Genomic DNA, 26,687 nt, shown 5'->3' on the forward strand with positions numbered 1-26,687 from the left:
GAATTTTGAGTGGATTCATCATGCCTCATTGAAGCCATCTAGTGCATATTGTACAACTCCAACCATCTTCATCTCCTTTTGTAGATTTCCCAACATTATATAGATCTCTTTGCTTAGAGGATGACTAGTGTCCCCCACAACAAACTCATGAATCACCCCATTCCATTCTAGAAAGCTGCAGCCTGTTTCTTTCTTGGCCCCTCTTTCTTCCATATCTCTTCTTGTCTCCCGAGCATCCTCCCATCGGCCAGTAGATGCATATATGTTCGATAACATAACATATCTGCCCCCATCAAGTGGCTCTAGTGATATTAGTCTCTTTCCCACATGCTCTCCCACCTCAACATTGTTGTGCGTTTTACATGCAGCCATCAGAGCGCCCCAGTGTGAAGCCTGTGGCTCCATTGGCATGTTGCGAAGCACCTCCTCAGCCTCCCGCACTAGCCCGGCTCGACCCAAGAGGTCTGCCAGACACCCATAGTGCTCAATTTTAGGCTCAATGCCGTATTCCTTCATGGACTGGAACATCTCAATTCCTTTAGCCACCATGCCAGTATGAGCACAAGCAGAAAGAACAGTCAGGAATGTGGTCTCATTCGGCATTATCCCATGTCTCTGCATTCTTGAGAATATCTGCAATGCCTCCCCTCCATGACCATGCATGGCAAGCCCTCCCATCATGGCATTCCACAGTATGACATCCTTATCATGGCTCCCATCAAACAATTCTGAAGCAACATCTATGCACCCACACTTTGCATACATATCTACAAGAGCTGTCACTAGGACTACATTCCTCTCTCTCAATAGATTATTTTTATCGATATAAAGATGAATCCATCTCCCTTGATCAAGTGCACCCAAGTCAGCACAAGCCTTCAGAACACTAACTACTGTAACTACATCAGGTTTGATCCCCACTGCTTGCATCTCATTGAAAAGTCTCAATGCCTCCGTAGAGCCACCACTTCTGACATACCCATCTATTAATGCACTCCACGAAACCAAGCTTCTCTCTGGCATTTTCTCGAACAGCTCCCTTGCAGCTTCAACGTCCCCATGTTTCCCATAAGAAGAGATCATAGTGTTCCAAGATATTAAATCCAAAACCAAGCTCTCATCGAACAACAATCGAGCACCCACTAAGCAACCCATGTTGCAGTACATGTTTATAAGCGAATTCCTCACCACAAGCAAGTTTTCTATCCCGTGTTTCAACACCTGGCCATGGATCTTCCTCCCAACAGGCCATGGATCCTCCTCCCTACAGAGAATGCAAGCCTTTACTACAAGTGCAAAAGTGTAATTATTGGGCGGGACCCGTCTAGAGAGCATTCGAAAATAGTAGGAAATGGCCGTCTCCGGCGAGCCGCACTCGGCGTGGCCCCTGATCATGGCATTCCATGTGTAGACATCGGGTCTATGCAACGAGTCGAAGATGACTCGGACGTAATGAGGGTCATCTCGGCACGATTTAAAGCACCACTCAACGACCCGACTCGCTGCAAAGGTGTCTCTAATGAGACCCGATGTTATGACGTAGGCATGGAGTGTCCTAACGTCCAATCCTTCCTTGTGTGCAGTTTCCAGAAGGGGTAGAATCGGGTGGTCGGAACTCACTTTCCCGCCAAAGTTTGAGTGGGTGCAGTCGTCGGAAAGTGACACATGGGTTGATGGGACGCCGGAAAATGGCACAGCAACCGGAGAGAAAAGTCTTGAAGGGTGGGTGGTGATACAAATTCCCAGCCATCTTTTCACGCAAATCTTTTGCATGAGGTTGTTAGTTCAGGCAGAGAGTGGTTGCACGACTATAAAGGAAACTACAGGCCACGTGACGGGGCGTAGATGGCTGGATTGGAATCTTTTATAAACTTTATACATTAGATGATGATGGCCGAGCCGTAGGGGTGCTCACTGTTCGATTAACCAAAATCTTGGCACTTATTTTTGGAACCGAACCATTTTTGAAAAATCGAAAATCACTACCGAATTGAAACCAATTGATCTTTTGGTTTTTAACATGTTCGGTTCTTCAATTTTTCAGTTTTTTAATTTATAATATATATTATAAATAAATATATAATTATATAATATAAATATAAATACTATAAATGCATGTAATGTATTATATATTACAAATATATTATAATTCATATATATTTATATTTAATACATAATATTTATAAAAACATATATAATATAATATGCATGAAAATATATAAAATACATATACCAGTCAATTCGATTAACTACCACATTTTCATATTGGTTAACCAAAATCAAAACAATTGATTTGACTAACTAGGTTTTTTTTTTTAATTTATTTGATTTCATTGGTTTGATTTAGTTTTTGATGATCAATCCTACTTCTCTCATTTTGAGGTGAGCCTCACATTTTGAGAAGTGTAGTTTGGTGAAAATCTAAAATGTGGGACATGCGCTTTCCAAACGCTATTTTCATGAGTGTTGAATTTAGGAAAATCCTATGATATGCAAAAGATAAGGTATAGAAAGAGTTTTGATCAATCAAAACTCACCCATAAATTTTGATAAATAACACTTGATTCGCAACTAAGTTTATGATTTCAATTGATTGACAGATGTTTTTCGGATATCATATTTTTTCATAACATAGTCGAACCCTAAAATTACTCTAAGTAACTTATTCGGAACACTGATGCTAAACCATTGCTATTTCTCTACAGCAGTTCATTCAAAATGCAAAAGCTTAGACTAATTATGTAGTGTCATATAGGCAGGATTGATCCCAAGTCACCACTAGGACTAGTAGTAGATCTTACCAATCAGCTGATTGGCACTTTCATATTGGGTATCAGGTTTTCACTCCTAATCTCCTTTCTATTGATAATGTGACAGATTTAAAACTTTCATTAAATATTAAAACATCTCCTAACTTTTCAAACTGGACTTAAACCCTCCCCTCTTGGGGTAATATAAGTGGACAAAAACCTCCCATTCATCAACTCTCCATCCACATTTGTCAGCATGTGGCTTTAAGTATTTTTTAAATCTCAGTTTTCCCTTAATATCACATTGATGAGATGGATAAGAGACTTTTACATCCATCATTGTTCTTCAAATTTTCTAAGAGAACAAATTGTGGTTGTACATGAGCTGTGTGTGTGTGATTTTTCATTTGTTTATTGATTTGAATGAATCAAACCAATCCCTCAACCTTGTTGGGGTACACAAATTACATTGAAATGAGCACCTGAGCAAACCTGGAAAGCCAGAACCGTGCCATGTTTACCTCCGGCCCTCTCCTTTTAATAGACATCCTTAGCCATCCTCAGACGCCTATAGATATTGTGAACTCTTTCATATCCTTGTTTCACTTTTGGCGCAAAGTTTCAACCTGCTTTTCACCAAATATAACCCCCTACTGCAACTACAAAAGATAACAGGAATTTATCATACAAATAGTATTTGACTATTTGTTTTCATGGAGAAGAAAATACACCTGTATGATGCTACAAGAGCTTTGTTTACAGCATGTGGATGAAGTGATCATGTATACGAAAATAAAGTTTAATTTCACTGCTTCAAGGTTGAAGACGATGGATTTTTTTCTAATTAATTTAATCCCAGATTAAACCAAGGGATATACACAGCTTGGCGTTAGTCCAGTCCACCTACCACTAGTGCATAAAGGCCAAGCACAAGGGCTGCACCATTAGAATTCCAACCACTTGCATCTCATTTGACAAATCAGAGACACTCCTATAGGACGCCATATACTACATAGAGCTCGTTGATGACACTAATGAAAAATTTATCTATAGAAACTTCCAAAATGCCTTAAAAGAAATAGGAGGTGGTCAAGTGAGTGCCTCTAAAAGCCCTATTGATAACTCGAGTAGAAGGAGAAAATCTCTTCTTCTTTCTTATTTTTTTTCCTTTGCAACGAATGAGTTATATACACACCTCTCCTAGTTACACCAACTGTCTTGTTCTTCCTTTCCTAGTTACATACAAATTATTATGATAAGAGTTATCCCAGAATTAAGGGATACTCTCCTCGTTTACAGCTCACCAATACTCCCCCTCACGTTGGCGCGTACAAATCTTGGATGCCCAATTTGCCAAGTGAGTTGTAGAAGTTTTTATTGGATACAGCTTTTGTAAGTATATCTATCAGCTGGTCTTCAGACTTGACAAAGGGAAATTGAATGATTTTGTCTTTGATATTTTGTTTGACAAAATGCCAGTCCACTTCCACATGCTTTGTTTGATCATGTTGGACGGGATTATGAGAAATGTCTATGGCAGCCTTGTTATCACAGAATAGGTCTACCTCAAAGGTTGGGGGGAAACCAATTTCAGTCATCAAGCTTTTAAGCCAGAGTAGCTCACAAAGCCCTTTAGCCATTCCTCGAAACTCAGCTTTAGCACTTGATAGGACCACCACCTTTTGCTTTTTACTCCTCCACGTGACCAGGTTTCCACCGACAAATGTAAAGTACCCCAAGGTGGATTTTCTATTTGAGATATTTCCGGCCCAATCTGCATCTGTATAGTCTTCTATCTTTAGATGATTATTTTTTTAGAACATAAGTCCTTTTCCAGGAGAGGACTTCAAGTATCGCAGAATTCGCATTACAACATCCATGTGATTTTCGCTTGGGCAATGCATGAACTGAATTACTACGCTGACAGCGTAGGCAATGTCTGGACGAGTGTGTGAGAGGTAAATAAGTTTACCAACCAGCCTTTGATATCTCTCCTTATTGGTAGGTACTTGGTTTGGGTATTCTCCAAGTTTATGGTTTTGAACAATTGGTGTGTCTGCCGGCTTGCACTCTAACAGTCTCGCTTCAATGTGTATTTCTGTTGAGACAAAAATATACCTTCCCTTGATCTAGCAACTTCAATTCCTAGAAAATACTTGAGCCCGCCTAAGTTCTTCATTTCAAACTCAGTTGCCAATTGCTTTTGTAGTGTTGCTATTTCTCCTGAATCATTCCCTGTGATAATCATATCATCCACGTATATGATTAGAGCTATCACCCTCCCTCGTTGGTGCTTCAAAAATAGTGTATGGTCTGAATTGCTTTGTTGGAAGCCATATTTCCTCATCGCAAGACTAAACCGCCCAAACCATACCCGCGGTGATTGTTTCAGTCCATATAGTGCTCGCTGTAGCTTATACACAACTTGGTTCTTGGAATTTGCTGTATAACTAGGTGGGATGTCCATGTATACCTCCTCTTCAAGATCACCATGGAGGAAGGCATTTTTTACATCGAACTGGTGCAGTGGCCAATCAAGGTTTGCTGCAAGAGATAATAAAACTCTGACCATATTCAACTTGGCCACTGGTGAGAAGGTCTCTTGATAATCTATGCCATGTGTCTGGGTATAACCTTTTGTGACCAGCCTTGCTTTGTATCTCTCGATTGTCCCGTCCGCCTTGTATTTAACGGAAAATACCCACTTACACCCTACAGGTCTTTTCCCTTTAGGCAAGGTAACCAGAGTCCATGTTTTGTTCTTAAATAGTGCCTCCATCTCTTCTTGTATGGCCTGAGTCCATTTCGGGCTTGTCAACGCTTCTTGAATACTGGCGGGGATATGATTTGAGGACAATTCTTGCACAAATGTTTTTAGAGGTTTGGAGAGTCTCCTTGTTGATACATAATTGGCAATTGGATACTTTGACCTCCGATCCTCGACATCTGGAGAATATCTATTAGGCGGTTTGCCACGATTATGCCTGAAAGGTAAAGTGTAACCAGTCGAAGTATTCATATCATTAGGGCTTGAAGGTGTGGTAGGAGAGATTACCTCAGGGATGGCTTCTGGGATATCCTCAAGAGATGGGCCTTCCGGTACTGGGGAGGTTGGGGTCTCTATGTCTTCTGCTGGGAGAGGTGATGTAGACATTGGGGTCTCTATAGATGTCTCTGGTGCCCCGGTTGCTTCATTGACCACCATCTCTGTTGAAGCACTCGTATTCAGCTAGTCGGGAAAAAACCAGTTTTGTTCTTCACTCTGATTCTCCCCCTAAAGAGAAGAATTGGTTTTGGAAGGAGAGTAGAATGTTTCTAATTCTCGAAAGGTAACATCCATGGTAACATAGGTGCGGTGGGTGACTGAGTCATAGCATCGGTACCCCTTCTGGTGTAGCGTATACCCCAAAAATAAGCATCTAGCTGCTCGTGGATCCAGTTTTGTGCGTTGATTTTTGTGTAGATGCACGGATGCTACATAGCCAAAAACTCGAGGTGGAATCATCAAAACGGATGGCAAGGAGACGTGATGAAAGAACTTGTAATGGTGTTTTAAACTATAAGACTCGTGATGGCATTCGGTTAAGGAGGTGCACGATGGTAGCAACAGCATTAGCCCAATGTCGGTTCGATACATGTGCTCCAAGTAACATAGCGCGGGCAGTTTTGAGTATGTGCTGGTTCTTCCTCTCAGCAATGCCATTTTGCTGTGGAGTTTGTGGGCATGAAGTCTCATGAAGTAACCCATGAATTCGGAAATAATCTTGGAACCGTTGATTCATGTATTCCCCGCCATTATCATACCTGAGTACCTGGATCTGTGATGTGAACTGAGTCTTTACCATCATATGGAAAGATTGAAATACAGTCAACACTTCATCTTTATGTTTCAGTAGATATAACCATGTCATGCGAGTGCAGTCATCAACAAAGATTACAAACCAACGAAATCTAGACACTGTAGTTACCGGGGATGGCCCCCACACATCCGAGTGAATCAAAGCAAATGGAACTCTACTCTTATTCATACTTAAGGGATAAATAGTTCTATGACTCTTAGCTAAGATGCAAGTGTTACACTGAAAATCATGATGCTGTATATCTGTAAATAACTCCGGAAATAAGTGTTTTATGTAACCGAATGATGGACGTCCTAACCAGCGATGCCACATCCAATTTTGTTGTTCTCTGGTGTTACTTTGATGCTGTGCATGATGTGCTTGACCCGTGCCGAGATCATCCATGTAGTAGAGCCCCCCCCCCCCCCCTCCTAGTACCACGCCTAATTATCTCCTTGGTGAGAATATCCTGAAGAAGACAAAAAGTAGGATAAATGAGCACAACACAATTTAGATCAGAGGAGATTTGGCTAACAGACAGTAATTTATAGGAGAGAGAGAGAACAAGCAAGGTGTTTTTCAAGGATATTGCAGGTGACAAGGTCACAGTGCCTTCTCCTGTGACTTCAGAGATAGCCCCGTTAGCATTAGCAATCGTAGTCCGTCTTGGTGGTGAAGTCTTTGAAAAATCAGTAGCATCATAGGTCATGTGGTCAGTAGCCCCTAAGTCAAGTATCCATGCATCAATAGTTTTGATGGGAAGATTGTTACCTGAATCCAAGAGGTGTACGTTTCCCTGTGGTGAGAGTTGAGATTCTGTTGTGACCGTTGCAGCCTTACCACTACGTTTCCGGGCTTGGAGTTCATGCCACCAATCGGGATAGCCATGTAGCTTGAAGAAGCTTCATACATACTGGGTCTTCGACTCTATAGAGATAGATCAAAGCGGATAATTAGATTATCCCAAGCTGGTTATATTGACAAAATTGTCAAAAGATACAACATGGAAAACTCCAAGATAGGAAACGTTCCTTTCAGGCACGGAGTCACTCTCTCCAAGAAGATGTCTCCCAAGACTTCTGAGGAGATTGAGAGCATGAGAGACGTTCCCTATGCCTCAGCCGTAGGGAGCATCATGCATGCCATGCTGTGCACTCACCCGGACATTGCTCAGGCGGTGAGTGTGGTAAGTAGATTCCAGGCAAACCCAGGGCAGGTGCATTCGACTGCTGTGAAGAACATACTCAAATACCTTCGAAGGACAAAAGAGTTTTGTCTGGTATTCGATGGTAGTTCACTACAACTTCTAGGATATACCGATGCTGATTTCCAGTCGGATCCAGATGATAGAAAGTCTACATCTGGGTATGTTTTCACGATAGGATCGTATGCTGTTTGCTGGAAAAGCAGCAAACAGGGGTCCACTGCAAACTCCACAACCGAGGCCGAGTACATTGCCGCAAGTGAAGCTGCCAAGGAAGCCGTGTGGATGAAGAAATTCATACACGAATTGGGAGCGATTCCATCCAGCACATCACCCATCCCGTTGTTGTGTGACAACAATGGAACAATTGCCCAGGCTAAAGAGCCTCGGGCTCACTCGAAGTCAAAGCACATCGAGAGAAAGTACCATGTACTGCGGGAGATCGTTGGTAGAGGGGACGTCCTAATTCAGAAGGTAGCATCAGCGGATAATGTGGCAGACCCGTTGACTAAGCCACTGACACAGAAGGTGTTTGAGAAACACGTGGAAAGTATGGGACTCCGGCTTGTACCAGATTGGACGTAAGTGCAAGTGGGAGCTGTTAGACAGTTTTGTATGCCCTTAGCTTCAATCCGACTTGATGTACTTTTGTTATTTAGTGGAAATAAATAAAGTAAATGTTTGATTCATGTTGTTTGGTTTAATTCTGTGTAAGACCCTAAAACTAGACACTTATAGAGACTCGTGTTAGTTTTAAATATTCACAGCCGTTGGATAAGTTTGGGGAGATTTATCCTGCCAAGGCTGATACTGGTGTGCCACCAAATGTTGGGATGGCCTGTCTCAGCCACCAGGGTAAGACCCAAGGCACATGCAGTATGAGATTACTTGAATCCTTGAACCGGACCAGATTTCCAGTGTTGCCCTAGACCTTGGAGGCAGATGGGCAAAATTGGAAAGTTACACCTAACCCCTAGACTCGATTATGACATTTCACTAGGTGTCGGATTGAACTGTCTTTGATATGCCAATCAGTGAGATCTTTAGATGGGGATCAAAACCTGGGTATGTTGGGACAGTCTGAGAATTCATCTGAGTGGGTGATCATAGTGACAGGATCAGCCCCTTTGTCAGACAAAGGGTAATGATTGGGAATGCACTCTCTCTGATGGAAACCAAACTGCCGACAGTTGATTTCAATCGTTGGAATTTTGTTTTGCAAAATTAATATATTTATATTTATATATATATGTACGGTTTCGAATTGTTTGCAAATGGTTTTAATTCCCGGGATCCATGTGAGTGGAGAGTGCGGCACTGTTCCTTGCAGCCGAAGGAGAGGTCCTCTCTTGTCGGGCAGTGCTTGATCATTAAGGGCTGAGAGGTTAAGTGTAAGACCATTTAGGGTAGTACCTGATGGGCTAATCTTGCACTTGCCCATAGTCCCTGGGTTTTTATAAGATGGCTTGGCCCAGGGACCACTTAAAGTAAGTGTTGGGCCCATAGGGTCCATATGATGGGCTCAGGGGTTTACTGAGTCTTTCAGTGAATTCGGCTGGGCCTTGTATTAAAGGCTAGGCCGAACCCATGTGGCTGGTGTGTAGATCAATGCTTGGGTCCCATGCCATACAAAGAAGCCCAACTGGGCAGTAGATTGGAAGCTAGTTAAACACTGAACATCTAATGTGCCAAAAGCTCATTTCGAGCTGGGCTGATATGATCACCCATCTATGGGGCGAATCTGAGATTAATGTTAGTAAAAGGATTGGGCCTTTGACCTTATCCACTCCAGGAGACCAAATTCAAATTAGATTTGAATCTGGTAACCTCTTGATAAGATCAGGAGTAAACTAACTTAATCTGCAGATAGGATTAAGATAATCCCCTATCCAAATACAGATTTGGATTGGGATAACTCCTAATTAGGAGGTTTCTTAATCAAGAAGAAAGGAGGAGAAAAACATGAGAGAAAAGACATCAGAATTTGAACTAGGGTTTTGGTGAAAGAAAACTCCCTGCGAATTGAGATTAGATCTCATTCATACTCCAGAGAGAAAAAAAAACAGTTCAGCCATCTTCGTCCCTGGAGTTCTCCTCCTGCCGCCGCCATTCACCCTTGCGAGATTCGATCTTTGCAACAATAGGAAGTCAAGAAATCAGTTCTTCACATCAGTCTTGCAAGAAAGATTGAAGAAGATTCGGTGTTCAGAGTTTCCAGAGGATTCTTGTGAAGGATCCAGTGTGTAGGACACACCCTGCTGGTTCTGTTCCATCCACAGCTGTGTCATCTTCAGCAGGAACGGATCTTGGTGCATTCTTTGGGCGTGAACACCAACTTTGGGAGATACTGCTTCTCTAGATCAGGTATATTTCTCCCTTTTATCTTTTGGTTCAGATCTGGTTTGATTATGGTTCAAGTAGGATCCTTGAATATTGTATTCTAAATTTAGGGAATATGATTCCCAGATGGGAGAAGGTAGGAAAATTTTTGAAATTCTTCCACCCATTCCGTAACCTTTATGGCATCCATTAGATGGATCCTACCATTCTTTCAGTTCATGCCACCAGTCGGGATAGCCATGTAGCTTGAAGCAATTCTCCCAGGTATGCTTTGAGTTACCACAATGAGAACACTTTGTTCCATCAGAAGATGTTCGAGATTTAGAGGACGTACCAGATTTTTCGTTGCTTGAAGGCAGAGAACCCGTTGAGGAGGGTGTAAGTTGCCCAGTTTTAACACCTCTAGAGGCCAAAACAGCTCCCGGAGTTTCCATATTGTTACCAGTGATCATAACCCTTTGTCGGATAGCTTCTCTCCGAACATGTGCGTATGCTTGATCAATAGTGGGAAACAGATGCATTTGGAGTACATCTGCCCGAATCTTGTCTACTCTGTCATCAAGGCCATCCAAGAAGATGTACACTCTCTCTTCTTGAAGAAGAGTATTGTACCGTTGAATACCCACCGCACACTCCACCGGATTTCGATGGCGAAAATCAATTTCTTGCCACAAACCTTGGAGATCATTATAATACTTTTCAAGAGACCCTCCAAACTGGCGCAAGCAAGTCACACGGCGTCGGAGATCGTACACTTGCTAGGTATCACTACCATCAAAGTACGTAGTAGCAACAGAATCCCACACCATCTTTGTTGTAGGGAATCGAATAAAGTTACCAATCAAGGATACGTCCATCGAGTTAATTAACCATCCCTTGACAATAGCGTTGTCGGTGTGCCACCTTCGAAAGCTTGGGTCAGTCTGTGGAGGCTGAGTAAGTTTGCCATTAATATATCCCAATTTGTCTCTGCCAGAGATATACATCTCAACAACTTGGGACCAAAGAGCATAGTTGGTGCCATCCAACTTAATGCCGATCTGAGCGGCGGAGGTCTCTGTAGTTGGGGTCGGTCTGTGTAGGAGCTCAATCATTCTGGTGGTCAATTAAGTGAGGGTAGGTCTAGTGAGGGAAGGATTGGACCGTTGTTCTCCAAATGGATCTGAGGTTTCCGAATCAGACATGGTTGTGTCTACCGAAGGGTGTTCTTGCCGATGGTGTCTCGGAGTAGAAGGGAGTCAACAATCGCACCTAACGCTGAGTGTTAGAGAGCGATGTTCGGTTCGGTCGTTGCAGATTGCGAAGAAGCAGGCGAGTTTGAGACTTCGCAGCGATCAGGAGGACGAGGCAGGTTGCCACTCAGCAAGAATTTGCAGTGGCAATATCAGCGGCCAACCACCGGCGACCGGTGAGACGGCGAGATCTGGTAGACAACCACCGGACTTGCAGCGGCAGTAGCAGTAGCCAACCACCGGCGACCACGGTGAGACGTCGAGAAGGGAGTCGACAATCGCACCTAACGCTGAGTGTTAGAGAGCGATGTTCGGTTCAGTCGTTGCAGATTGCGAAGATGCAGGCGAGTCCAAGATTTTGCAGCGATCAGGAGGACGAGGCGGGTTGCACTCAGCAAGAATTTGCAGTGGCGATATCAGAGGCCAACCACCGGTGACCATGGTGAGACGGCGAGATCTGGCAGATCAACTACCGGACTTGCAGCGGCAGTAGTAGCGGCCAACCACCGGTGATCACGGTGGAATCAACAGTTCTGATGTGAAGAGGAGGCGGGTTGCACTCAGCAAGAGTTCCCAGTGGCAATATTAGCGTTCAACCACCGGCGACCGTGGTGGAGTTGATAGTTCTGGGTAGAGGAAAAACAAACCACACATTGGAGCAACCGCCGGACTTGCAGCGGTCACCCACCAGCGACCAAGACTTCGCAGCGATTAGGAAAACGAGTTTGTCACGGACTGTGACGCTCTGATACCATGATAACTCGAGTAGAAGGAGAAAAACTCTTCTTCTTTCTTATTTTTTTTCCTTTGCAACGAATGAGTTATATACACACCTCTCCTAGTTACACCCAAACTGTCTTGTTCTTCCTTTTCTAGTTACATACAAATTATTATGATAAGAGTTATCCCAGAATTAAGGGATACTCTCCTCGTTTATAGCTCACGCCAATACCTATCGCTAAATGTTTTAGACAAATCCACTTCTAAATTGAACTTTTAAATGCACATACAATTGCCTCTATTGTGCTGACGCTAAAAGTCTTATATAGAGATAATTATAAATGCCTTTGAAAGTTCAATTTAGAGGCACATTCGAATGCCTTTAAATGATTTTGAGGCGAATGCCTAGACATTTAGAGGCACTTTTAGCCACCTCTAAAAATGTTCCAACTTTTTTTTGTAAAAAGTGCAATATATTGTGAATATTGTTTCATAAAAATTCCAATTAATACACTTATATGAAAATATATTCTTCAATCAAATCATAAAACCTGTATGTTTCATATAAAAGATACACCTATAAATTGTGAATAGACCCAATTGACTCCCATCATCATTTTAAGAACAAAAAGAAACAAAAACACAACATTCAGCCCTCATTATATCCCTTCTTCCTTTTCACTAAATGACTTCTTTTTTAACAACCTACAGATCAAATATAGTTCAAAAGAAATTCCTTTTAACATATAAAAAAAGAAAATGCTCTTTATACTCTTCATCCAATCCTCTCTTCCTCTACAATCTATAAAGAAAAACAACAAAAAAAAAACAAAGTAAATAGGTATAATTTTTGTAAATTAATAGTTTTTGTCTATCTAATGACATATAGCAAGAAATATGAAATAAAAATAATTGTATGTGAATTTGTAAACAAACAAGCAATGAAAAAGCAGATATGAACTTATTTAAAGCATCTTTTAATTCTAAAATTGTGGACTCCAAGTCAAGTTCCGCTAGGTTGGGTCAGGTTAAGTTGAGTTGGGTCTAGGTTTAAGTTGGTTTGAATAGGTTGGGTTAGGTGAAGTTAGGTTCAGCTAGGTTGGGGTTAAGTTTGGGCAGATTGGATATGGTTTCTTACTACAAGTTGAGGTGGAGGAAGTGTGGCTTAGGTCTATTTTTTTGCTTTAAAAAAAAGCAGTGGGTATAAGGTTTAAAGGAGGTGTGTTTGGGACTAGTTTCGCGTTAGATTTTTGCTACAAATTACAGCGGTTCACGGGTTACCGGGAGCGGGTTCTAAGGCTGGTTTCTGCTGAGTAGATAAGAGGGTTTAAAGGAGTTGGGTTTGGGCTGGTTTCACACCAGTTTTCTGCTGCAAATTGCAACAGCGACGCAGGTTATCGAGAGTGGTGTTCGAGGCTGGTTTCGACTGGAAAAAAAAAACAGTAGATAGAAGGGTTTAAGGAGGTGGGTTTGGGCTGGTTTTATGCCAATTTTCTGCTGCAAATTGCAGCAGCGGCACGGGTTACCGGGAGCAGGGTTGAGGCTGGCTTCTGCTAAGAAAAATTCAGCAGATAGGAGGATAAATGAAGGTGGGTTCGGGGTTGGTTTTGTACAGTGCAGCAGTGGCACGGGTTACCGGGAGCCAGTTTGAGGTTGTTTTTTGTTGAGATAAATTCAGCAGATAGACAGGTTAAGGAAGGCGGGTTCGGGGCTGTTTTACACCAATTTTCTGCTGCAAATTGCAGCGATGGCACAGGTTTCTGAGAGCAGATTCAGATCCGAAAACTTGCTGCAAAAATACAGCAGGTGGACAGGTTGAAGAAGGTGGGCTCGGGGCTAATTTCATACTAGTTTTTCTGTTGCAAATTACAGCAATAGTATGAGTCACGGTCGATGGTTTCGGCTTCGGGGCTGATTTTCAGCTCTTAGATGGGTCAAGGATGATGGTTTCAGGACTGGTGTTTTGATGCAAAAATACAAAAGATGGAAGGGTTCAAACGGTGAGGTTTTGGACTGAGTTTGAGTAGGTTTTTTGCTGAAAATTGTAGCAATGGTATGGGTCAAGGTTGATAGTTTCGGGGCTGATTTCGTGCCAGTTTTCAGTGGTGGATTGCAGTGGTTACGGGGAGTGGGTTCAGAGGGAAGGTAACCTATAAAGAACAAAACACTCCAATGCATGCATTCATTCATTCATCCATTCCACCCCTAATGTCCGAGAGCACTATATTCATGACAAACTTCATCATAAGATGGTACGAATGAACTAAAGAGAAGGATTTTACCTGACACTAGAAAATTTGTGTTTAAAGCCAAGGTTTCCAGATGCCAATAATTTCTTAAAATAATATCAGAATTGTCAAATTTAAGTCAACCATCTCTGCTATCATATTAATTTAGATGTTAACTGATACAGTAATACTTAGTTTCAAAGAAAGGTATAAGGAAACCAATGGCATAATCCAAGGTACCATAATGAAAGTACAAAATGGAAATTAAAAATGCTCTAAATTTTGACCAATTGAAAGTACAACTTAAAGTTCCAACTTTAAATAGACCAAAACCAATATGCATATCATTTGCACATGTGTGCAGATGATGAAATGTGGCCTATTCTTGCAAACCTCATTTGAGTTCTTTTTTGGTAAATAAACAAAATTGAAATTAAAAACTATCCACCTCAGTGGCTGTAAACCCAATTTGAGTACATGTTGTGAAAATAACCAGCTGAAGGACAATGTCTAAGGACAAAACTTGAGATTCAAATCTGAAACCAATCTAACAGCATAAACCCAGGTTAACAATATGAATAATTGTCAACCTGTCAGGTGAATATGAATAAACCCAGCTTCACCTGCAACCTACCAAGGTTTATGAGGGAAAGCATGTTCAACTCTTTAATGTGCCTTGTTCCCATTCTAGCACCTTAACTTGGGTCCTAAAAGTGGAGTAAATCTAAAACAACCCAGCTGCCTATTCCTATTTCTTCAAATTAGTGCCTTGTAACAGCCCAAGTTTATTAGCAACCATAACTCTATTGCCACCAAATTCCTCCCATCCACAGGTATGAACCTTGCAGTCCCTCTTCTTAAACCAGCCTTACAATACCTTGTTATTTCTCCCACTAATCACTTAATTTTGTAGGATATAACATAGTACCTCAATTAGACTCAATATACACAATTTATATAGGAAGGGCATAGCCTTAAAATACCTCGTTTGGTGGTGGCACTGATTTGACTCCTTCCAACATTTTTGAGGATGAAGTCAAGAACTTCCACACGGTATATGCCTTGGGGACAAACAACTGTTTTTCTGGCCTTTTCTAATTAGCTTCTTTTCATGAAACATGTTTGATATGAAAATTTTTATATTTTCATAGTAAATGGAATTTAGATATTAAAATGGTGAAATTTTCTTATGGAGCTTAAGTCTCCAAAATCTTTAAAGCATTTTAAGTAAAAGCTTAACTTGGAAATCATATTCTAAAGGACCTTGCATTACACAAATTTGTGTAAAATGGGGAAAATACAGATGGAGCTTTCAATAATATTGACTCTTTTTCTGGTAAATGGATTCTAGGGGGCCATTTGTTAACTTTTTTTTTTGTATTTTAGTGGATAAAATAATTGTATGATAGAATATTTGAAGGTTTTAGTAATTAATCCAACTTCATCTTCACCCATTAAGGGGCATACAACTTACCAAAAAAGAGCTTACAACCTGCTTAATAACTTATTTGCTAAAAGACAAAGTAGTAAGTCTTTCAGTTTAGCCACTTCAGTTGTTATAAGAGAACACAAATTTATCCTTGAGAAGTTGTTGATTTTAGCAATGCACATGGGTCCTTTTGGTATAGCACAAATACTGCTTTGTTATTGGAATAAGCTTATTACACTGACCTGAGCTTTTTTTTTCTTCTTTTAGGTTCGAAAAGTGCTTGTGATAAGTTTGATCCCACTTTCTACCCCAGGTTCAAGAAATGGTGTGATGATTATTTCTTTATTAAGGTGTCCATTCCGCTCAATTTCCTGTCCTTCCACAAAAGGTAAAATGAATTTAGAGATTAGAGTGTAGACTACAAGCTCCAACATGATGCTCGATAGATTAAGAGAGAGTATAACCTGAATTGCTCTCTTGGGAAGACTTGTTGCTTCTTTTAAGCCAAGTAACTGTGCAACCTTCAAGCAATTTGGTACATAAACCAATCAGCATTCAACACAAGAAGTTAAGAACCCATTAATTTATAAGACAACTTACTAGAAATCAATTTTGTTAATATCATTAACATATGTTTCAACTATCCCAGAAAGGAATTGTCAAGCACAAATTGATGGGTTGAATTTAAGCACAAAAGCAAAATTTACATATGGAATAGCATGTACTAAGAAAGCATCACTGTTTACAAGATTCAAAAGAAACACACTAAAATTGCTACAAAAGAAGCTGATAGCTTGGTTTCACTAAAACAACTTAAATTCAATGAAAGAATCTTCTAATTTCCCATGTATCTTTTTTAGTATTGTGGATATAAGAGGTTGTTCTGGTTGGTCTTCAACCACCATTGCTTGCGCTATTGCACAGGCAAATCATGAGATAAGAAACATGGAGCTATAGAAAGTTGTGTTTTTAAGAAAGTCACATAGGAATAAACATTTTAGTTCCTTATGATGCCAACATTACTTCCAAGGAGCAGCTGAACAATGACTGAATTGTAAACTCACAACCAATTGTACCTTCTTCAATACTTATTAATTAATTCTATTTTCTGTTGCTGATAAAAAAAGGAGCAGTTGAACAAGTCATCCATGTAGTTGCCTATCAGCCCATGGAAAATGGAATTCATATGGTTGGTTTTGGTCGATAATATGGAAAAATCCCAGAGATACAAATATATCATGATATTAGTGAAGGGCTTGGTAAGGAAGATAAGAGTGAGAACCAACTAGGTTCAAAGATCAGCATATGGGTTAGCTGATGCATTAGCAAGACAAGTATCAATAGAAGCCATTTGTACTAGGGGATTGCTTTTCTAGTTGCTTGACCATAAAAGAAAATGTAAAAGATGCCATAAGGGTAGGGAGTTGGGACTAGTCTATCAAGACAGAGTGCTTTGTGCAATGTAAAATTTGTACCTCTATCATTCTTTCTTCACAATTAATGAAGTTTATGGTTGTTATTGATAGAAAAGTAGTGTTTTCATGAATTCTCACTTTGGGAGCTTGCTCCAGGTATCTCCCTTCTATGACAGTTATCTATTTTTTCTTCTAATCTTTCTCTATAGTTTGATTTTCTATATCACATAGCAACTTTTTGTCTTTGGCTTTCTTTTAACTTCTTGTTGAATTCTAGGTTCAGCAATACTGTTATTAACAGTACAAGAATTCCCAATATACAAATGATAATAGAGCTCAGATTTAGAACTGAGAATAGCTCCATTGGGGGAAAAGATAAGTCATCTGAATATACAGATGATAATAGAGCTCCATTGGGGGAAAAGACCTCTAGCTGCTACAGCTCACAGATGATAATAGAGCCACATTGCAGTAGGTGCTTCCCTTTTATCATCAATAAAAAGCTTTCAACAAAAGTAATGGAGAAGGGAGTAAACATATTAAAAAACTAGTTCAGGTTTCAAGGACTTGAGGATAAGAAAAAATATTAAAAAATAACAAAAAAAACAAAAAATATACGGCCAAGAACATATTTTTTGTGTTTTTGTCTTAAGAAACAATCTGTTTTCAAACGAAATGGTTTTGATTTGTTTCTAGAACCAGCAACAAGAAAAACAGTTCACATTGTAGAATGCCCCTTTAATTAGTGCCACTTGACCTTCAGACCATGAATCAATTTGACAACAATTACTACCAGAACCTTGTTTCTTGGCCTAGGCTCCTTCATTAGGATCAAGAGCTCTTCAATAATGGGTTGCAAGATGAGCGGGTCCAGTCCTATAGTCTCAACAATGGTCTCTTCATGAGGGATTTTAATGTGGCCATGGTAAAATTGGGTAACATTAACCCACCCACCAGCAGCCAGGGGGAGATTAGAAGAAATTGCAGGAGTATTAACTAATAACTTCCTCTTCCTCACTATCACTAGGCTATTGATCAAATATGGACTATGAAATTGCAGGAGTATTAACTAATAACTTCCTCTTCCTCACCATCACTAGGCTATTGATCAAATATGGAGTATGGAGAGGAAATTAAGACCATGTTTGGTTCAACCTAGGATATGAGTTTTCTCCACTATCTCAAGGAGTTCATAACAAGGGAGCTAAACACACTAAGGGTTGAAACTGTCACAAATTTAATTACACGGGAGAGTAAAGACTGGTTATACACTAGAAAAACTCAGTAGCCACTGCTCCCAACATCACAACCCGGTCAATTTGGATTGTTACTTTACCAAACAAACTCTGCAATTAGATTACAATAATTTGATCAATCCCCACAACAAGATGCAACAAAAAAAACACCCACAATCTTTTTGTAACTTCTTGTTTGGATCATTCTCAGTTTTTATAGAAAGACATCCATGGTGGTGAGTCAAGAGGTCATTTACCTTTCCAACTTGCTCTTATTTTTGCAGGAGATGTGAAGCTTTAGGCCTTTGGAGGGTGCAAAGCTTTAGTCCCATTCGACAGTAAGACAAGTTGATACAACCTGAATACCAAATGACAAGAGTGAGGTCATTAAATTTTATCCATTCATGTTGTAATCTTTAGCTGAAAAAAAGTAAAACTAAGGTTAAAAAACGAGGTTTCAAGAGAAAATGGAGACTCCAGCTTCAAGGATGGACTCCAATATAATATTGTGAAGTTAAATGTTGCAAGATATAACATCTTAACTCTTAATCTGGCACTCTTAAACCCACGGTTAAAGAATGATAGAGTGGCCTTTCAATTAGTGGTTCCCCATGCTCTGCCACCTCCATGAAGAATTACAGATGATAGAAAATCTCATGAAGCGCATATTTTTATCAAAATAAATAGTGATAATTTAATTAGTGCCCTCTTATTGAGCAATAACAAAAATGCCCTACTTTGTTTATTATTTCATTGGCTTGACAATTCAACCAAGATAGTTCTGAGCTTTCTCTATGTTTTCAGCCAGTGCATGACAGACAATAACAAGTTTCTCATGGATCACTCTAAAACCACCTCATATGATCATCAATCTCATTCTAAATGTCACCAAATGAATGTAACAAAGAAAGTCGCCTGGTTGCCATGATTATCAAAGCAACAAGGTGAGCCTAGGCCTGCCCTTTGGCTGGGTGATTTGCATTATGCACTCAAGCATTAAAAATTTCAATATCCTAATACTTGAGAATTTTCTGCATGAAAATTATGTATATTTGGGGTGGGTGACATAATAACAGTTCAATTTCCACGTAGCAAGGCATGTGACAAAATACTCACAAGCAGCAAAGCAAGCAGATGGATTCTCAAATAATCAATTTCAGAGATATGACAACTAGGGGTGGCCACGAGTTGAGCTATTCATGAGCTGCTCGAGATCGGCTTGGCTCGGTTTCAACCAAGCTTCATGCCGAGCTCGGCTCGTGAGGCTCGCAAGCCGAGCTCGAATATATATATATATATATATAATAAAATTATAGAAAATAATATATATAATAAAAATATTATAATTCTTAATTTTTTAAATATCAAATAAAAAATATTTTTTATATATAATCTTTTTATTTTTATAAAACATTTTTCTAAAATTGAGCTCGAGACGAGCCAAGCTCGAGCTTATGAGTTTTTGACTCGAGCCAAGCTCGGGCTCAATGTTCTATCTCGAGCCTTGTACAACATTGGTGAGCCAATCTCGAGCCTCGTACTATTCGGCTCGGCTCGGCTCAAATCCATCCCTAATGACAATATACTCAATTTACCAAGTTCATTTAAGTAATATCATACTCTACTAACTAGCTTATGTTAAGATGCCAAATTTATGCCATATGCATGGAGTTGATTAAATGAGTATGATGTCATTTCTAATATTAATGAATATGTATTGTTTTATTGCTACACTACATAATATCATTTCTTTCACTACTAATAATCCAATTCACATACAAGCCACATAAGAAAATGTAAGAAATTAAAAAAATAGTGATATGTTTTTAAAATTTGGAAAATACAGCCTAAGGTATTAGACTTTATGGATGAATTAGAGCTGAAAGATGATATGTTGAACAATACCATGCCGGTCCTTATAAGAAATAATATTGCTAGAAACCTAGATAACTGCCTAAAGTGCAAAAGTAGAAACCGTTCGACTGTCGGATCCATTGAATGAGCCTCTGACATCCTCAGAGAGAAAGAAGCGATCCAGGTGTATGCAGGTGACAAACGAAAGTGGAAGGAGTTATTATACCATCGTGGAAGAGTATGAAGAAGCTGAAGCCCCAGCCGCAAAGAAAATTGTTCCAAAGGTATGATTTGTCTTACTGTGTCTCGACTTATTTTCAAGAATTAGTTAATCATTGTAATTGGTTTGCTTTTACAATAAAAAGAAAATGAGCATACATATGCATTATGAATATTGTTTCAATCAAAACTACTGTGTTTAAGAATCAACTATGAAATCACCATGCAAAGATGCCATGATGCTTTCATTGCAAGCAGAACTTGAACATACACAACAAAACACAATAGAACTTAAGGTACACGAATTAATATCCTTAAAATATACATTAGTGATAATAGTAGAAACATTGAGATAATACTAATAACAAGACCATTCTAAGGAAACAATGGAGTACTATGATGAAATGCACACGCCTCCAAAGCTCATGCAAGATTCAAATGGCATCATGGAAGAGCCCTTGGAAGAAGTTAACATGGCCACCGAAGGAATGGAAAAGAGGTCTTTGTATGTGTCGGCCAAGTTAGACACAAGAGAGAAGGCAAAGCTATTGGACCTCTCAAAAGGTACTAAAAACCATTCTAGTCACAAAACTAGGAGACTTGTCAAATGCAACTATAGGTACATGATGGTTACCTAGACCATAAGAGCATAGAAGGTGTTAACCCAATACTACACAAATTCTTGTGATGAGTCCATAACTCATCACACATCTATGATGAACTCAGAACCCACATAGACATATGATGAGCTTATGACCCAAAATGAACTGTGATGAGCTCAAGACCTGCGCAAACCAATGATAATCTTAAGTTCATCGCGCATCCGCGATGGGTGCAAGTTCATTGCACGTCCACGATGGATGCAAGTTCATCGCAGGTCAGAAACAAGCAAAAGGAATATGTACATCGCCACCAATGTACATGATGGGATGCTTCATAGGCTTAAAGAGGACACGCAAGATAAGTAGTGACATCATCCACGACATGTTGGTTTATGAGGGTCATGAAAGGAAGTAGCACACGTGTATTATGAGAATCCTTAGACTAAAGGGAAGCTCATCCTTAAGATATCTCATAAGACATGTGGCAAAACCCTAGCAGTGTTCCCTAACAATTGACACTGAATCCAAGATTCCCTTTCCTAATGAGAATCAAATGCTTTCAACTCCTTCCTTTCAGGACCTCGGGATCTCTCCCTATAAATAGGGATCCAACTCATAACGAGATAATCACTCTATCATTTCATTCACCCTAGCCTTTATCCTACCTCCTGCTCCTAGCTTTCCTTTGTCCTTCAAGGAGACCTCCGTACGTAGCCTTACCTCCCTATTCACAACAACTAAACTGTTTCTTCTCCTGTTAACTAAATTCTAGGATGTCTTTGCCTGGTCATATAACCAAATGCGTGGACTAAAGTTAGCATTGGTCAAGCACTCACTCTACATCAATCCCAAATTCAGGTCTGTGAAACAACCGTAGTGTGTATTCAAACCAGAAATAGCCCTGAAGATCAAAGAGGAAGTCGAATGACTCTTGAAAGTAGGCTTCATAAAGCCAATTGCTCACCCACAATGGTTAGTGAATGTCGTCCCAGTCAAAAAGAAAAATGGCCAGTTAAGGTTAGTATCCAGATCCTAACACACTAACTCATAACCATTAGTAAGGGACTATTACACTAACCTCCTTTCACTCTTATCCTAGGTGATGAGTAGACTTTAGGGACCTAAACAAAGCCTTCCCTAAAGATGAATTTCCGTTGCCAAATATGGAAATCCTCATTGATGCTACGATTGGGAACCAACTATTGTCCTTCCTAGATGCATATATTGGCTATAATCAGATCTACATGGACCCTATAGATGCACCTTATACAGCATTTTGAATGCCAATGGGGAACTTCTACTATAAGATGATGCCCTTCGGTTTAGAAAATGCTGGAGCCATATACCAAAGAGCGATGACAAGTGTATTCCATGATATGATGCATAAAAGAATAGAATTTTATGTGGATGACATCGTAGTCAAGGCCAAGAAGAGGGAAGACCATTATGAAGTATTAAGAAAAGTATTTACGTGATGTCGAGCCTTCAACTTGAAGCTTAATCCACTTAAGTGTTCATCCGGAGTGCAAGCACTAAATGGGAATAAAGTGACTTGGACTTGCCACCCCCAAGCACTAAATTGAAGTTGAAGACATTCTTAGGGAAGGTCTTTGGTCTCCTACCTCAAGAGGTTCATCCTTGGTCTAGCACATGCAGCAATGCCTCTCCTTAAGCTCACTAAGAAGTCCGTAGAATACAAATGGTCAACATAGAACCAACATGCTTTTGACCAATTAAAGAAGACACTAGCTAAAGCTCCAACCATGTCCCCTCCAAAGGGTGGTCGAGAATGATATACATTGCATCTAACTTAGAAGCCATAGATTATCTGCTAGCCCAGGAGAATGACGAAAAAGTCGAGTGCCCTATCTATTATGCTAGTAGAACTTTGAAACCAATAGAGAAGAATTAATCACACATGGAACAATATTGTCTAGCATTAGTCTTTGCTGCATAGAAGTTTAGGCATTACATTCTAGGCCAAAAGGTGATACTAATAGCAAGAAGTGATCTGATCAGGTACTTCATATATAGGCCCCCATTCTCTCAAAGATTAGTCAAATGGATGATGTAGCTGAGTGAGTAAAGTATTGAATACACCCAACCTAAGGCAATAAAGTATCAAACAGTTATAGACCGCTTACTTGCTTTCCCCACAAGTGATGACTTCCCCATCTCCAAAGAGATACCCGAAGACCTCCCCCTCATCGCAGTAGTAGAGGAGGCAAAATGGGTTCTAACATTTGATAGTAGTAGCACTAATTCCTCCGCAGGAGCCGGAGTTATATTGAGTTCACCTATTGGACAAACTTCAGCCTACTCCTTCAAGTTGCAATTCCCCTACTGATACAATATCACAAAATACAAAGCACTGGTGATAAGTCTAACAATAGAAAGGGATTCCAAGGAAAAGAAAGTAAAAGTCATAGGAGATTCTAAGCTATTGTTTGGACAAATGGGGGATAGCATGATGGTAAAAGAATTAACAATCTTGCCATATAGAACACAGATCCAAAAGTTGGCCAAAGACTTGGAAGTAACCTATGAACATTTGAATAGGGCCAAGAATAGATATGTTAATGCTCTAGTCACCCTGGGATCTAAGATACAACTGAGTAGCGGACCAATCACCATAACAATCCAAATGCAGTGTGATCCATCAACAAAAAGATTGGGGCACTGGGTAGGGACAAGGGATGATGTTAAGGAGGATGATTGAAAGAATGACATAATAGAAAAACTAAGTAATCTAACAATGACAATATAGGATGGCAAGGTGCTTTTGTGATTCCAATTAGTGAATGGGGTACTATATCACAAGATGGCAGATGGGATGCGGGCAAGATGGCTAGGACTCGCAGAAGCGGTAGTAGTGTTGAAAGAAACCCATGAGGCCTATTTCGGAGACATAACGATGACATTGTATCAGAGGTTGCAGAGGTTGGGGTACTACTGGCCAGAAATGAAGGCAGATTCGGCTAAGGTGCAGAATGACTGTGGAAAGTGCATACCAAAGGCTAATAAGAAAAGAATGTCTCGTGGTAGGCAACATGGACTAGAGAGATGTGTATATTGATTACAACCAAAATGGTGTTATGACAACCAACTTGGCATTATGAAGGAAACTCCAAACCAAGGCTAATAGATTTTACTTGCAAGACAGGATGCTTTATAGGAACTCCTACATGAAGAAACCTCTGTGTTGCCTAGCTGGTGACAAAGTGGAATAAGCATTGGATATAGCTCATAGCTCCAAACCAGCCCCACACCAAGGACATATGGCCTTGCACAACCATATTTTGCAGTTAAGCTTCTATTGGCCAACCATGCTAGAGAATACCCAAAGACACACTACAAGAATAATGATTTTTAGCGGCAGTAAAAACTGCTACTAAAAAGTTTACTGGCAGTCACCAAATTTCCGCTAAACTAGGTGTCACTAAAAGGTTCTAGCGGTAGCTTTAGAAATTGCCGGTAGAACAAAGAACACTACTACTATAAATGATTCCACCAAACTTGTTCGATATATTCTGTTAATTTCTCAGTTAAAAGATATTCTGAGTTTTCATAAATTGACTTAAAACATATTTTGAGTTTTTCAAAAGGACTTAAATATACTTGTGGGATGATTCCACTGAACTTAAACATACCCTCCACTAATAAAATGTTAAATGTGATCTGATATAAAATTTTTAAAATCCTATTCCTTTTGGGAAAGAAAAGAAGAAGTGAGCTAGAAGAAGAAGAAATGAATATTGATGCTGCCTAGGATAGGCCAAGGGCAACAATGCAATTCTTCTTCCGAGATGAGGGTTGGCTGAGTCCGAGGTATGATAGAGCTGAGGGCTCCAAGGTCTGACCTGTGAGCAAAGGAAGATGTCAAAGACCTCGGGTGTTATTCCAAGGGTAGAGACTCTAATGGTCAAGTTAGCAAGTACATAGCAAGTGGCCGGATGAGGCCTGAGTAGAGATTGGTTGGACGAGGTCACTAGAGAGCTAGAGAGCTTAAAACAGTAAAAGACAAGATAGTTTACCTAGGGAGAGATTCCACTTATTTATATTTGAACCTGCTTGGAGTTTGTTATTAGCGGATGACCAAGATGCGATCCGGCCAGTGCCACGTGTCGCTATCCTGGGCCTGCCATGTGTGCCTATGTCATTTGCCCCCCACTCTTGAGGTCGTGGTGGAGGACTAAGTGGGGACCTCGACTTCGTTTGAAGAGAGTGCAACATCGTTATTGGGAGGCACTAAGTGGTGTGTTCTGGCGAGGACCTTGGCTTCAACTTTAGAGGGCTTCCCTTTACTTGTTTTGGTGGCAGCTTCTCCGCTGATGACTCTGCCTCTTGAGAGAGTTATGGAGGGTCAAGGGCTCAGTACAATACCTTCTACGGGTATGAGGTGCATGTTCCCCCCAGTCGTGTGCTTCGTAGAAGTTTTGGTGGACCCATGTGCAGTTCAGGTGTCGGCATTGGTTGGTGTACAAGTCAGGCATCAACATCGATGGGTTGCTACTGTGTGTGGTACGAGTGATGTATCATCTTGCCGTGGCTATGCACAAGACAGGTGCTGATATCGACGAGTGGTGGTCGTGTGCAAGATGGTTACTGACATTGACAAGTCGTTGTCGTGTACGAGACGGGTGCTGATGTCGTTGAGTTGTGGCCATACACGGATGAGTCTCGACGTCGGGTAATGATCGTACATGTGACGGGTCTCGGTGTCGACCAATCGTGACCGTATGCAAGACGGGCGTCAGTTCATGACCATACACGAGACGAGCATCAGGTCGACCGAGTTGAGTTTTTTAGAGTTAGTGAGCGAACCGTTGGATTAGTGAGTGAACTGGCTAACTCACTCGGCGCTCTGCATCTTCCTGAGGTGAACGACACATGTCGGGCATCTGTTCAGATTGTAAGGTTGGTTGTTCCGTGGCCGTTGGATCAGAGATGATCTAAGCCATCTTTTTTCCTTTAAATAGGGCACTGATTCGAGATAGTCTTCTCCATTTGCCTTCCATAGCTTGAACCTTCAGAGACTTCAGCCTTTAACTTTGCTCACCCTTTAGCCTTTAGAGACCTCGTCCGTTAGGTAAAGACCTAAACCTTAACCATGTCTTACTCTGACTCTACCCATGAATGCCACGAGCTCCCTAACCTATTGGTAAGCAGTAGCGAGAGCTACATCAATGAATCTAAGGGCCTGAGATCCAAGTATTGAAGGAGAGGATTGTTCCTATAGGCACCGAGTGCAGCCGACAGGGTGATGATTCTCTTGATGAAAATGTCAGGTTGATGAGGCCGAGGGATGGCGAGGGTGCCTAGGGGTCACCCAAGGTGGTAGAGGGCGAAGAGGTTCAAGAGTCGAGCCCTAGGTTGGTGGCCAAGTGCATAGCCGGGGGCATAGAAATAAAGCACTATCCACACTTCGAGTTGATAGCAAATTTAGCATAGAGCAAGTGAAGGCTCTTGCTAAGGAGTACCACATCCCGAAGGAGTATAGGCTTAAAGTCCCCAACACTGGTGATCAGCCATGGATGCCAAACAAGGGCGAGGTGTGCATGCACGATCACTACCTCCAGTTTGGCCTTATGTTTCCCCTTCTTCCCCTCGTCCCCGAGTT

At 40.7% G+C, this 26,687-nt stretch overlaps 1 pseudogene; it reads right to left on the bottom strand.

Moving 5' to 3' along the window:
* LOC104608137 (pentatricopeptide repeat-containing protein At5g66520 pseudogene) lies at positions 1 to 1,809 on the bottom strand (annotated as a pseudogene).
* Positions 1,810 to 26,687: the final 24,878 nt, after the last annotated feature.

Source organism: Nelumbo nucifera, chromosome 7 (genome assembly GCF_055504915.1).
Source record: "Nelumbo nucifera cultivar China Antique chromosome 7, China Antique-T2T, whole genome shotgun sequence".
Taxonomy (NCBI): Eukaryota; Viridiplantae; Streptophyta; class Magnoliopsida; order Proteales; family Nelumbonaceae; genus Nelumbo; species Nelumbo nucifera.